The sequence below is a fragment of the Cynocephalus volans genome, chromosome 1 (assembly GCF_027409185.1).
Source record: "Cynocephalus volans isolate mCynVol1 chromosome 1, mCynVol1.pri, whole genome shotgun sequence".
Classification (NCBI taxonomy): Eukaryota; Metazoa; Chordata; class Mammalia; order Dermoptera; family Cynocephalidae; genus Cynocephalus; species Cynocephalus volans.
In genome coordinates this window covers 235,923,403-235,939,560 of record NC_084460.1, presented here as the reverse complement: position 1 = coordinate 235,939,560, position 16,158 = coordinate 235,923,403, and positions in this window count along the sequence as shown.

Genomic DNA, 16,158 nt, shown 5'->3' with positions numbered 1-16,158 from the left:
CAAACTAGTAGTTCTTTGTTTTGGGAAAAACCTTCATGCTGTCCTGTTTTCTTTTCAGTTTTTTACTTATATTTCCTTATATTTATAAAAAATATAAATATATTTATAAGTAAAAATATATTTACTTATATTTTCCTGCATTTTAGTTACCATTGGAAGGTGAAGTGTAGTCGTGTTGGGGATTATAAAGGATTGGGAACACAAGATCAGTGAATGAAGGTTGAGGTTAGAGTTGGTAATGCAAACCCCTTTGTATAAACATAGTACTATAAACTCTTCCTAAACCTATGCTCTTAAAAAGCTTGCTAAATGTAACCATTGTAAAGGAATTCTTTATAGTGACATGAATACTCTCACCTCCAGGCTATTTCACTGCAAACTAGATTTCCTTATTTTGAAGATCTCTCTAGGACATATTCTATTTTAATATTCTGAGCTAACTTGCGTAAATACAAAATGTAACAAAATATTGATCAATCCTGTTTGAAACAAAAAATATACCCCTCAAATGCCATTCATACATTGTTAGTACCTTTTGTTCTGTCATTCAAAATGTGTTTTTGTTGTTTTCTTTTCTATCAGCTTACTGTAAAGGCATGGGTGGACAAATAGATGTATTCGGAATTGATCCAAAGGAATCTGTCTGAGGAGAAATATCTTTAAACTGTTGAATAGTTTCCACAAGTATCCATTCTTTAAAACTACTACACACTGAGGTACATAGACAAATGGGTCGAATAGTTTCTCTGCAGTGGTCATCACAGCAGAATTGATAATGCACTCTATTATTTTGTTAGATATGCACTTCTAGTGACATTATAGTAGCCTTAAAATGGTCTGGTAACTTACAATTGGGATAAAACCAAAGTAATATATTACAGACTTAGCAAAAATGTATCTTTGGGGCCGAGCCCGTGGCGCACTCGGTAGTGTGCTGCGCTAGCAGCGCGGCCGCTCCCGCTGCGGGTTCGGATCCTATATAGGACTGGCCGGTGCACTCACTGGCTGAGTGCCGGTCACGAAAGAGACAAAAAAAAAGAAAAAAAAAAAAAATGTATCTTTGGAACTCACTTTCACATTATTATAGGACCTCCCTGTATCATCCTTCCTCTTTCCTCTAAGCATCTAATTTCACTCTTTTTTATGATTCTTAAACTGTTCTTACAGCAAGTTTTTGTTTAAAGACTCAGGTACAGATTGTTTTATATGGTCAATCACTGCTTGGCCTGGAGCAAAAAATGTGCATCTGGGCCAAGGATGTGAACACAGTGGGATACAACCTGAGTGTAAGTCACATTACCCTGGCATGTCACTTCATCCTGTACCTGTAGCTCTACTTGCCAACAGGGCTTTTTTGATTTATAGCCTTCTACCCCTTTGTCCAAAAGGCTAAACTGTCAGCCTCCTTCCCACGTACAAGGATTTAAATCTGACCAACGTTCAAAAGCACATATGCTCATAATGGGAGGAATCTTAAACATAATAGCATTTGCCAGTGTCTTAGCTTTTGCTCCTCATTTTGAGTTATGCATTAGGGTTCTTTGATAACTTCAAAAGTTTGAATAATTAATGAAAACATGGATATGACCAAACAGTTTGATAGTAATTGGCCAATCTGCTCCTTTTATCCACTGCAGACAGAATTATTTACAAAACTACAATACTTATCCAAGAGAGGCTTTCTGAAAATTCAGAAGAAAGTACTTTCTCTTTTTTTTCTTTTCTTCACATTTGGTGACCCTCCTTTCTTCTTTTTCTTCTTTGCTTCCTGCTCATTAATTTCAAACTTTTTAATGAATAAGTACGAATTGCAGGTGATGAAATGAACTGCTCTACTTTGCTCAAAAAATTTGAGGAAGCCATTATTTCAGGAAGAGGTAGAGGATGGAATTTTCAACTTTTATTTCTAATTGGATACCTATTGTTTTCAATGGGGTAGTAGACATCTGCATGACCGTTTTATTAAGATACCCTAAAATATTTAACAAAATCTCAAAACTGTCAACAGTATTCCCCACTTAAAGGAAAAAAACAAGAAGCTGTGAAGGTTCAATAGGGCAAGAAAGATCATAACTTGAATCTTTCAACATCCACTGCTTTTTAAAAAGGCCTCAGCTGCAGGCATAAGAATTGAAATGTGACATGAGGCTACAACCTAGTGGGCAAGTTGTGATATTTTCTGAACTCCAGACCACAAAAATAATAAATGCTCATAACCATATCCACCGACATTAGAGAAATGCTCAATGCTTTCAGCTGTCCTGAATCTGGCCGTGACTACTGAAGATAAATACCTAGAGCTGCTTAAGGTGAATGCTAAGCACTGTCCACAATAGAAAAAAGCCAATTAAAAAACCATATAATCATCTCAGTAGAGGCAGGAAAAACACTTGATAAAATTCAACATCCCTTCATGATAAAGACTCTCAACAAATTAGTTAAGGAAAGAAAGTATCTTAATACAATAAAGGCTATATATGACAAGCCCACAGCTAACATTGTACAGAATGCAGAAAGGCTGAAAGATTCCCCCCCAAGAACCAGAACAAGAAAAAGATGCCCCCTATCACCACTTCTCCTCAACATAGTATTACAAGACCTAGCCAGAGCAATTAGGCATGAGAAAGAAATAACCAACATCCAAATTGGAAAGGAGGAAGTCAAGTTGTCCCTGTTTGCAGATGACATAATTTTATGTATAGAGAAAACTAAAGACAGTACCAAAAAACTCTTAGAACTGAAAAACAAATTCAGCAAAGTTGCAGAATACAAAATCAATATACAAAAATCAGTAGCATTTTTATACACCAACAATGAACTAGCAAAAAAGGAATCAAGAAAGCAATCCCATTTATAATAGCAGCAATAAAAATAAAATACCTTGGAATAAATTTAACCAAGGAGATGAAAGATCCCTACAATGAAAACTATAAAACACTGATTAAAGAAATGAAAGAAGACACAAAAAAATGGAAAGACATTTTATGCTCATGGATTGGAAGAATCAATACTGTCAAAATGACCATACTATCCAAAGTGATCTACAGATTTAATGCAATCCCCATCAAACTACCAGTAACATACCTCGCAGAAATAGAAAAAAACAATACAAAAATTTACATGGAACAACACAAAACCGGGAATAGCAAAAGAAATCCTGAGAAAAAAGAACAAAGCTGTGATTATCATGCTCCCTGACTTCAAAATATACTACAAAGCTATAGTAATCAGAACAGCATGGGACTAGCACAAAAACAGATACACAAACCAGTATAACAGAATAGAGGATTCAGAAATACACTCACATACCTATAGCCAACTGATTTTCAACAAAGGAGCCAAGAACATATATTGGGGGAAGGACAGTCTCTTCAGTAAATGGTGCTGGGAAAATTGGAGATCCAAATGTGGAAGAATGAAACTAGACCCCATCTCTCACCATGTATCAAAATCAACTCAAAAATGATTAAAGACTTAAATGTGAGACCTGAGACTATAAAACTTCTAGCAGAAAACATAGGGGAAATACTTCAGGACATAGGTCTGGGATAAACACTTTATGAATAGTACTTCTGAATCATAGGGAGCAAAACCAAAAATTAACAAAACACTTCAGGAAGTAGGACTGGGCAAAGACTTTATGAATAAGACCCCCAAAGCACAAACAACAAAAGAAAAAAAAAAGGGATTATATCAAACTAAAAATATTCTGCACAGCAAAAGAAACAATCAACAGAGTTAAAAGACAGCCTGGAGAATGGGAGAAAATATTTGCAAACTATGCATTCTACAGGGGATTAATATCTAGAACATACAAAGAACTCAAACAACTCAATAGCAAAAAAAATAATCTGATTAAAAAATGGGCAAAGGAACTGAAATAGACATTTTTCAAAAGAAGACATACAAATGGCCAACAGGCATATGAAAAAATGCTCAACACCGCTAATCATCAGATAAATGCAAATCAAAACCACAATGAGATATCATTTCACCCCAGTTAGAATGGCTATTATTAAAAAGACAGAAAATTACAAATGGAGGTGGTGAGGATAGAGAGAAAGGAGAACTCTTACATACTGTCGGTGGGAATGTAAATTGGTACAGCCAATGTGGAAAACAGTACGGAAATTTCTCAAACACCTACAAGATAGAATTCCCCTACTGGGTAATACCCAGAGGAGTGGAAATCAACAAGTCTAAGGGACACCTGTATTCCCATGTTTATCACAGCTCTATTCACAATTGCCAACAGCTGGAACCAACTGACATGTCCTTCCACAGATGATTGGATAAAGAATATGTGGTATATATAAACAATGGAATACAACTCACCCACAAAAAAAGAATGAAATTCTGCCATTTGCAGTAGCGTGGATAAGCTTGAGAAAATTATGTTAAGTAAAATAAGCCAGGCACGGAGAGAGAAATACCACACGTTCTCACTTATATGTGGAAGCTAAAAATGTTGATCTCATAAAAATAGAAAGTAGGATAGTGGTTACTAGAGACTGGTGGGGGGAAGGAGTAGAGGGCAATGGGGAGAGGGTGGTCAGCAGATACAAAATATTGGAGAGATAGGAAGAATGGGATCTAGGGTTATATAGTAATAGAGGCAGACTACAATTAATGACCAAGTACTCTGTATCTTGGAATAGCTAGTCAGGATGATGTTGAATGTTCCTAACACAAAGAAGTGACAAACGTTTGAGGTGATGGGTATACTAAGGATGCTGATATGATCACTGCACACAGTAGGAATGTACCCAATATCACATCGTACTCTATAAATATACACAATAATCATAGGCCAATTAAAAAAATAAATTAAAAAGAGAAAAAAGAAATAGAGAACAGATAGTAATTACTAGCAGCAGAGAAAGGAGGCAGGAGGGGTGGAGAAAAGTTGGTAGTCTGGTACAAAGTTATAAAGTTACAGGGAGATAGAAGAATAAGTTCTGGTGCCCGAGGGTGACAACAGCTAATAATATTGTATATTTCAAGATAGTCAAAAAAGAGGATCTTGAATGTTATAAACACAAAGAAATGATAAATGTATAGGTGATAGATATGCTACCTATTCTCATTACACCATTATACAATATATGTATGTATTGAAACAACATTGTAACCCGTAAACATACACAATAAAAAAAAATTTAAAAAAGCACACCAATTACATGAATATTGATGGTTTTCTTTCTGATCCACTTATTATCATGAGTCAGTATTTATTGTCAGTGGGTTCGATTGTGCCCCCTTCTCCAATTTATATGCTGAGGTCCTAACCTACAGTCGCTGAGAATGTGACCTTATTTGGAAATAGGGTTGTTGTCAATGTAATTAGTTAAAATGAAGTCATGCTTGAGCCCCTAATCCAATATGACTGGTGTCCTTGTAGAAAGGGGAAAACTTGGAGACAGACATGCACACAGGGGAAACACCATGTGACAAAGACAGAGATTGGGCTGATGGTGCAGCAGCCAGCAAACCACCAGAAGCAAGGAGAGGCGTGCAACACAGTCTCCTTTACAGCCTTTGGAAGGAGCCAACCCTGCCATTACCTTGACCTTGAACTTCTAGCCTCCAGAACTGTGGGACAAAAAATTTCTGTTGTTTGATATACCCAGTTTGTGGTACTTTGTTATGGCATCCCTAGCAAATGAATACAGTTGTTTAGTAGAAAGTTACATAAAATCTGTTGTCATATTTACAATGCATAGCATGTATGTTTATTTGTTATGAGGAGACAAAATTTTCAATCATTCAGTAATTATATCTGAATTGGCAATTCAAAATTCTTAGAATCACTTTAGAATAACATTAAGTTACTCCTTTTGGAGAGCAAACCATACTTCACACAAATTACATTTTAACATTTGGGTCAAAATCTCATCAAATTTTAGGAGTCTACCATATGGTAATGAGAATCTATAATGTGGTATAATGAGAACCTATTTCAGCTTATGCTATATCTTTTATATCAGAGATAACTGCAGGAGTAGAACTAGGTTTTATAGGGCCTGAATCTTATACAACTTTGGGATTCCTATTTAAGAAAAGACAAGATTACAGGTAAAAAATTAGATTCATGTAGAGTGGGTCCCTGTAAGTGATAGGACCTGAAGCTTAGTTTTGGTTAATTTCACCTTAAATCCACCTTACAGAAAAGACAGAGACACAGCCCAGAGATAATAACTAGTTTCACAGGGATGAAGTGATACTTATATCAACACCATTTTGCTAGACTATAATTGTGAAATAAACAGAAGGGGAAACACAAGGGAAAAGGTAGATAACAAGGCCAAAAGACATTGCAAATTTTCTAGATGGATCAATTCAACCTAATCTCTTATCAGCATTTTTCGAAAAGCAAATGAATAAGACGGTGTCAATGAGGAGTCAATTCAATTAGCTGGCCAGTCTGGCAATTTAATACAAGTAGTAAGTCAAAACACCTATCAAAGTTATGAACCAATTGATTGATCAGAAATTTTTCATATTTCATTGGGGTATCCCATAGCCACAGCTTCATCTACAAACATTTCCATCCCATCATGTTTCCTCTCTTTCAGTGGAGTAGTTAATACCAAGCTTCTTGGAGTCAGCTGAATAGCCTGTATTAATTCACATACTTATGTCTCTGCCATTCTGGTTTCTCTGGTTGGATGTCATCCTTCTTTTGTCTTTCCAGTAAATGCCCACTTACCTTTCTGTGTCTCATATGGTTCAGTCCCAGACTTTAAAGTAATGGGTTGAGCATTTATTACTTTACATTATTCTACTTTACTCCGGGATACCAAGTTCTTGAAGCCATAAATGTGATACATTGTATTAGTCCATTGTGTTGCTATAACAGAAATACCTGAGACTGGGTAACTTATAAAGAACAGAGGTTTATTTGGCTTGTGATTCTGGGACAGCTGCATCTGGCATGGGCCTCAGGCTGCTTCAACACGGTGGAAAGTGGCAGGCAGCCAGCAGGTACAAGCAGATCACATGGCAAGAGGAAGCAAGAGAGAGAGAGGGGAGGTGCTTGGGTCCTTTAAACAATCAGCTCTTGCGGGAACTAATAGAGCAAGAACTCACTCACTACCTGTCCTCCCCCAGGAAGAGCATTAATCCATTCATGAGGGATCTGCCCCCATGACTCAATCAGTTTCCAACACTGCCACATTGGAGATCAAATTTCCATGTGAGTTTTGTAAGGAACAACACATCCAAACTCCATCATACATCGTCTAGGAAAGCCACACTTTTTAAGGTCTCTACCTTTCTCTCCTGTTTATTTTCTCCATGTACAACATCAACCCCTAATCATCTTTCTTCTAAATTATCCCCGAACTCTTCTCCCAGCCCTGGTTCACTCATGTAGTCACCTTCTTTCTTTTCATTTTCATAATCAAAGAACTTATGAATTTTCATAATCAGCAAAAAGCAGAACCTTTCCAGCAGGGTAGTGGAAGGAAAGAAACTAAGAACACTTTTAACTCCAGGTGGTGGAAGGGAATGGCTGGGAACATGCTTTGTTGGTAATATGTGTTCCTTCTCTTTCCAAAACTCAAATACTCTCACATGTGTCAGGAACAACTCCTTACAGACCCATTGCCAGCTTTCCCACCATTAATTGATTACTCTGTACCTTTAACATGTTTATGTTATTGTTCTCATGATAATATATTGAAATTGCTTTTTTTTTTTTGTCTGTTTCTGCCAAAGGATGTGAACTTCTTGAAGTGAGGGACTCTGTATTTTCATTGCCTAGCACAATGATAGGCACGTAGTACATTCTCTGGCAATGCTTGTAAAAGAGTGAAATATCATCACACGTTATTTGCAATGTGTCTATTCTTTCAGGGCATGTTTATTTAGAATCTACATGAGAACTAGGAATTTGGCATGTTAACTTTATTTATAAAGACTTGTACATAGTAGTTTTTCAATAAATATTTATTGATTAAAAGAATGAATTCACAAGATTTGAACTTGTGAATAATTAACCTCTGCAAATAGACTTTAAGGTCCTAAGTAGAACTGCTTGTAGATTTGTGAATACAAAATGGGCCCAATACAGATTTCTTAATGAATTATATAATTAAGTAGCCAAATTCAGGCTACATTTGCATTTGGCAGTTTTAATGTTCCATATGAAAAATAGCTTAACATTCCTTCACTTTTTCACAATAAATAGGAAGAAAATTTAGACCTTTTCCACATGTATATGATAAATTGTCATAAAGAATTTCAAACAAATGGAAATTCTGATATCATTGCAGGTGGTTGCCATTTTCCATCATGTTTCCCTTAACATTTGACAGCTCTGCTCCTTTGATACTTCCAAATAAAGACTGTGCTTCAGCTGCAAGAATGAAGAGTGAGGACAGCACAGCAAGAGGAGGGAAGAATAAGGCAAAGGCTCTGAAACAAGAGGAACTTCTAACATTCACAGAAAAGAAAGGATGCCTGCCTGTCTCCTAGACAATAGAGGATGTGTAGACAGGGATGAATGTGTGTAGGACCTTTTAGACTATGATCAGAGATTTGAACTGTATCCTAAATCTTAATGGGAAGTCACTGTAGGCTCAGCAGAATATGAGTCACCAAGATGCATCCACTGGACTCCAGATGTGAAGCTTACAGTGAGATCAGATTTTATGGAAAACACTGGATTAAACTCATGAATTGGGAAGGTGCTCGTAGAATACTCAGATGGTTTGGAAAGATTCAATAAATTTGGGGGCTACAATCTTTGGCATAGGGATTCCTGCCTATTTTTGTTAACATTCCCACCTCTACTTTTATTTCATATCCTTCCAAACACACATTTACAGCCGGACTGAGTAACTGAAAAATATATATGTATGAATTCTGACTTCAAGTCCCATAACAGCATCTTATCAGCATCAACATATAAAGATCACCTGATTTGCATATTCCTGTAAAACCCACAGCCAGATGTGCAGGAATAGCAGAGCCAAAGCTATACTAATTATATTTAGAATCAAAACACTGAAAGTAGCTGTCAGGTTACAGATTAAGCCAATTGTCTGGCTAGGCAATTCATAACTAAAGCCAAAACATTTCATTATTTTAGTTACACTAAGTTTCCATTTGTATTGTCAGGGGCCCACAGACCCTACAAAAACATTTTACAGAATAGGTCACCAGGCTGGGTCACAGACCCCTCACATGTAGGTCCATGCTAGGTAATTGGGAAAGATCCCGGGAGCTGTTGGCAGATGACACGAGCTCAGTCTTCAGCAGTAGCAGCAGTAGCCCCAGCAACTTACAGCAGCAGTAGCAGCAGAAGTAGCAGCAGTGACCTCTCACAGCATCCTGGGGGCACTGACAGCAACAGCTTGTGGCAACAGCCTCCATCAGCAGTAGTGGCCTCTCTGTGGCTCCCCCAGGAGCATCCCAGGGGTGGTGGGCCCTGTGGATCAGAGCCACTCGTCCTTTATACTTAAGGACATAACCCTGGACACCTGGGTGCACATGTGCAACTACATCAGACAATAACCAAGGAATACGTGGGTGCAAGTGCATATTTACATCAAATACTAGGCAAGATTCTGAACATCTGAGTGGCCCTAACCATTTTCCTTCACTTTCCCTACAGTGGCTAGTTAGTATACAGTAGTCCCCCCTTATTTGAGGAGGATAAGTTCTAAGATCCCCCAGTGAATGCCTGAAATGACAGATAGTACCAACCCTTCTATATACTGTGTTTTCTCCTATCCATAAATTCCTGCAATAAGGTTTTTTTTTTTTTAAACAGCTTTATTGAGATATGAGTCACATACTATATACTCGTTTAAAGTGTATAATTCATTGGCTTTTGATACATTAAGTTGTTTTGTTTTGTTTTTAGTTCTGGTAAAATGTATATAATGAAATTTGTCATTTTAACCACTTTTTAGTGTATAATTCTGTGAATTAATTACATTCACAATGTTGTGCAACCATCACCTGTATTTCTAAAAATTTTCCATTATCCCCAAACAGAAACTCTATAACTATTAAGTAATCCACTTAGCTTTAACGTACTAGGAATTATTCTATTCTAGACAGAACCCTTCAAAGGCTCTCAAGGCCCAACTGGAAAAAGACTAATTTTAATTCCCAGTCCCAGTGTTATTAGGTCTGCTGTGTGCTGTTACCTATTTATATACATCCTGAGCCTTGTGATAAGGTTTAATTTGTAAATTAGGCATAGTAAGAGATTAACAACAATAACTAACAATAAAATAGAACAATTAAGCAAAATAAGGGTTCCTTGAACGCAAGCACTGCTGTACTGCGACAGTTGACCTGATAACCATGACAACTACTTAAAAAACTAACACGAGGGAAGCATCTACAGTGTGGATCTGCTGGACAAAGGGATGACTCACATCCTGGGTGAAACAGAGCAGGATGGTGCAAGATTTCATCGTGCTATTCAGAACAGTGTACATTTTTAAACTTATGAATTGTTTATTTATGGGATTTTCCATTTACTATTTTCAGACTGTCGTTGACTGCAGGTTAACTGAAACTATGGAAAGAAAAACCGTGGATAAGAGGGAACTACTGTACAACCGAACTGCAAAACCATTAGGGGAACCAATCACAGAAAGGGAGTTCCTTACTACAGACTACAAGAAACTTGAGCTTTCGTGGCCTGCTAGCACTTTCTCCTGCTACAGTGGTTCATACTCTCTCTGCTCTCCTACCACCTGGCCAAATGCCCTGGGCCTCTTACTGACAGCCCTTGAATTAGATTTTATCTACAGGCTTGGCATAGGTAGATTATGAAAGAAAGTCCATTCACAGTTTTATGTTGAATGATGAACCACGTAGAACACCCACAAAGAATTTAAGGAAGTGTGAACATTTTACTCCTACTTCAAAGGAATATGTATGTACGGTGTGTGTATTAATAGTAAAGTTAATTCTAGGTACACTGAATGGTCTCACATTGGGAAGTTTTTTGTAATGTCGAATAATCCTATAAGTAATTTGGAAAGCCTACCTCTGGTCAGTTTCCATGTGCCACCTTGAGGCTGGTTCACTATAGGTGTTAGATACCCTGTAGCTTTGATAGTAATCAATCCAAACTCTGTATCAGCTGGGTTTCCCCAAAGCTCATTAGTTTCTGATAGAGGCTGCCAAAATCTCGGTTTCTGCATCTGCTCTCTTAAATCTCCAACTCCAAAATCCATCTTTCATTTTCAATGGGAATAATTTAGAAGATGGGGTTTGGTATATAGATTTTGTTTTTCTTTTCAGCTAACTTTGAAAGATAAAACTATTCCAACTATTGTGTATAGGAATGTGTTTTCTGCCAAGTCTCAGTTCTATTTATGTGGCATAAATGTTAATTCTTATTTTCAAAATGCACACATAATATGTGCTAATTAATTAGCATTTTCTGTTCAGAAATAACAGTTCCCATAGGCATTTTCAAGGAAGAAACCTAAAGAACAAAGGTTCTCCTCATTTTGTTTATCCAGCATTCTGCTTATCTATTTTTAGCAGATTCTCCATTTTTCCCCACTGGACAGGATCAAGGAGCTAAAATTACATTATAACAAATCTCTTCATCAGCCCATTCTCTTCCTTACCTGTATAAAGCATAACAAAATAGCAAGCTACCAAAAGCCTCAAAGCCTATTTCCTATGTAGAAAAATGAACCCATAAGACACAGGTTCTGAATGCTCCCCTATAATAGCTATATGGAATTGATCAAGGTACTTAGAAAATTAGGTATATATTTTATTTTTAATTTTACATTTCCTCAGTGCTTTTTAAAGTTCCTTAAGTAGAAATAAGCTCCCATATATCTATAAGTTCTGCTATATCTCACAAAGCACAATTAAAAGACAAGTGAATATAATCTTAAGTAACATTGTGAAGTATTCAGCACGGATTGGATGGGTCATGATACCATGCAGTCAGTGAAGTAGGAGTGGGCTGTAGAGATTATGGAGGTGGAGACAATCTCATCTCATAAAGGTGGGTTCCAGTCCCTCCTTCTGTTTCCAACAGCAATTTAGAATCAATATTTTGAAAAAGAAAACAGAACACTTAGTATCTATTATAGTTATTAAAATAACCTCACAGCACTCTATAAAATATTGTTTAAAATCCGAATCTTTACAACATTCTAGCAAATTGTATTGGATTACAGATTTATCTACATATGATTATTTAAAATTAAAATGCTGAGACTAAAATCTATTTCCTAATTAAAGAAAAGGAAGACAAAAGACATAAAGGCTGCTATTTTTATTTAATTTTTAATTGCCAGAACCCAGAAAATGAGTTAACAGATTTTTAGTGTTTTCTGAAATGATTTGACAGCAGAAAGTGATTAATGGAACCATTCCTGGGGATGAATATACCAGTGAACTTAGTAGACCTTCTTGGTATTATTAAATTAATGACATCAAATACACTCCCTTTGAGATATAGCAGGACTTCAGTAGAGAGACATGGGGTTTGATGCCGGTGAGATGTGCTGCTGGGCTCTTGGTACTAAAACTGATGAATACACATCAGGATTATGGCTCAGAGAAAAGCTATCATGATGGGAGTTTATTTCTGAAAGTGAAAAAGATGAGCATTCAGAAAAAAATAACAACTCCATTCTTGAGAATCAACATTGTGGGAAAGACACTCTTGCTGCAAACCCCACAAAAATAATTTTATACAATTTGCTATTAATAAGGAAATAGAGAATACTTGACAATTTACATAGATTTTAGAGATATAAAAGACTAGTCACATTTTAATGTTAGCAATAGTTTTTTTTTTTTACCTGCCATGAGTTTTGAGTGATCATATATATTAACTTAATCATGTGTTGATATCTAAAAATAAAATAATTAGAAACTGCTTTCCAGTGTAGTTTCATGTTTCTAGGATGTTATCAGTCTCTTTACTCTATGTGGATACTATTTTTAACTTTTATTTTAAAATGACAAGTATTTGTTAGATCACATTTTCAATACTATTACTAGTGATTTAAGATGCACTTTATTAAGGTTTAGAATGTGTTCTTATCACAGACACGTTTGTTCACATGTACTACTTGTGTACCCATGTACTACTGACTAGTACTGTACAGATTCAGTATAAACAAAGAAAAGTATTTTAATTCTAAACTTAAAATCTGAAAATGCCATAGTTCAAACTTTGCTTTACAAAGGTATTATTTATTAAACAAATGCATACTAAATATGTATAAGACACTATTCTAAATGTTTTACAAGCACCAATTTATTTACTCCTCATAATCCGTAAGGTAGATAGTTATTCCCATTTCACAGATGAAAAAGTGAAGCACAGGGAAGTGAGATTCCCAAAATTCCTTAGCTAGCAAGAGGTAGGGCTTGGTTCTGACACCTCAGAAATGTGGCTCCAGAGTCAGCAATTTTAACTGCTACACTATACTGCTTCTCAGGATACCACTAAGCAGCTCATCTTACATATTTGGTTTCCACAATTTTCTTAGATGTAGAATGAGTGTTTCAGAATTTTCAGGAATAGCAGTGCCACCAAAGAACTCTTGGCATCTCCTCAAATTACTATTTCCTTCTTCTAAACAGGTAATCTTTATTCAGACTTGTACCACAAGAGATTAGTTAGTTTTTGAACTTTGTATAAATGGATGTATCTACCGATCATCTATTTGTGTAGGTTGTAGTAGGATTTTCTTCATTTTTATTCTTATTCTATTGCTAAAATACACCTATCCTAATGTATGCATATACCACATTAAAAAAAAAATGTTACTATTGATGGATATTTGGTGTTGGGAAAATAGAATAGTTTAGTCATGTCCCTTGCCTCAGAACTGGTTGGGCATGATTCAGTAAGCAAGTTGTGTGTGTGGGTGGGTAGAGTTGGTGCACATGCGTGGTGCCACCACCTTGCATCTGCTTCAGGCGTCCACTCCATGCAGCCATGCTTTCAACCTATGGCTTCCAAGAACCTGTTTGCCAGTTACCTAGCTCATAGACCTGTGTGTGAGGGTTCTGGTGACTCAGCCTGGCATGTGAGGGTTCTGGTGACTCAGCCTGGCATGTGAGGGGTCTGGGGACCCAGCCTGGCGTGTGTGGGGTCTGGTGACCCAGCCTGGCATATGAAGGGTTTGTGACCCAGTCTGGACAACGGGCTTGAGGGGTCTGCGAGCTCCAGACCCAGCCCTGGCTTTACAATTGGTGTCATGAACAGGATTACTGGCAGGTAAAAGAGCCTGACAACTGGTGTAGTCATGGAGCTTTACAACTGGCGATGTCAGCAGGATTCCGACATTAGCTTAGTGCCACATTTGGGTTGTGTGTAGGTTAATTCTAGATGTCAGCTTGGTTAGATGAAGGAATGCTAAGAAACCTGGTAAAGCAATCTTTTTAGGTGTGTCCATGAGGGTGTTTCCAGCAGAGATTAGCATGAGAGTCTGAGTGGCCTGGGTGTGAAAGACATCTAAGCGGAACCATCCAATCCGCTGGGGGTCCAGAGAGAACAAACGACAGAGGAAAGAGGTGAGCTCTCTCTGCTTCAACCATCTTGCAATGTGAGACTCCTGGGTCACTGTCGCCACCACCTGATGGACTTTGGGCTTCCTAGTTTCAGAAACTGTAAGCAATAAGTTTCATTTTCTTTATAAATCACCCAGTCCCATGTATTCTGTTATAAGCAACATAAACAGACTAATACAGGTTGCTTCTGAATACTTTGGATATCACAAATAATATTGACAGGAACTGTGTTAGTTTCCTAGGGCTGCCATAACAAAGTAGCAAAAACTGGGTGGCTCAAAGAGAAATTTATTACCTCCCAGTTCTGGAGGCTAGAAGTCTGAAATTCAGGCATCAGCATGACTGTGCTTCCTCTGAAAGCTGTAGGGGAATCCTCCTCTGCCTCTTCCTAGCTTCTGATGGTTTGCTGGCAATCCTTGCCTTCCCTTGGCTGGTAGGTGTCTCATTCCAGTCACATGGCTGTCTTCCCCCTGTGTGCGTTCAGGTTGTTTTCTCCCTGTGTGTGTCTATCTCTCTGTCCAAATTTCCCCTTTTGATAGGGATACCAGTCTTACTGGATCAGGCCCACCCTAACGACCTCATTTTAATGTGATTGCCTGTGTAAAACCCTATTTCCAAATAAGGTCACATTCTGAGGTCGAGTTTAGGAGTTCAACATTTCTTTTTTTATGAGACATAATTCAATTGATAACATAACAGAAAATTCTTGTACATGTCTTTCGATATATATCTTTATGTGTATATGTATATGTGTATATACACACACACGCACACGCACACGCACACGCACACACACACACACACACACATATATTTACGTATATACACATTCATCCCTCAGCATCCATTGGGGATTGGTTCTGGGACCTTCCCCAGATACCAAAATCTGAGATGCTAAAGTCCTTGATATACAATGGTATAGAATTTGCACATAAACTATGCATATCCTCCTGTATATTTTGTTAGCTCTTGATTACTTATAATACCTAATACAATATAATGCTATATAAATAGTTCTTATAATGCAGTGCTTAGAAAATAATGACAAAGAAAAAAAGTCTATACATTTCATTACAGATGTAATTTTTAAAAACTATTTTCAACCTGCAGTTGGTTGAATACACGGATGCTGAACCCATGGATACAGAGGGCCAATTGTGTGTGTGTTTGCATGTGTGTATGTATGTATATGTGTGTTTGTGTGTATATAGATACACACACACACAGTTGGTGGCCATCCTTTCAGACAATCTATAGAAGTTTATACAGAAGTGCAATTGTTTTTTTTTTTTTTTTTCAAATGTTGACTTTAGGTCCAGAGACCTTGCTAAATACCTTATTGACCGAATAGTTTTTCTGTACATTCTTTTGACTAGTTTTCATATTATCTTTTTTATAATGCTTTGACATTTGTTCTTTTTATTTTACTCATTGGATAGGTCTTCCAGTACAATGTTACATTAAAGTGGCTATACTGGTATCTTTGCCTTATTCCTGATCTTATAAAGTAATTTTTAAGTATTTAATAGTTAAGTATGATGTCAGAAACACTTTGTAGGATTGGGAAAATTTATCCCTAATACTAGCTTGAGTTTCTTTTTTAATTATGAAGAAATGTTGAATTTGAACAAA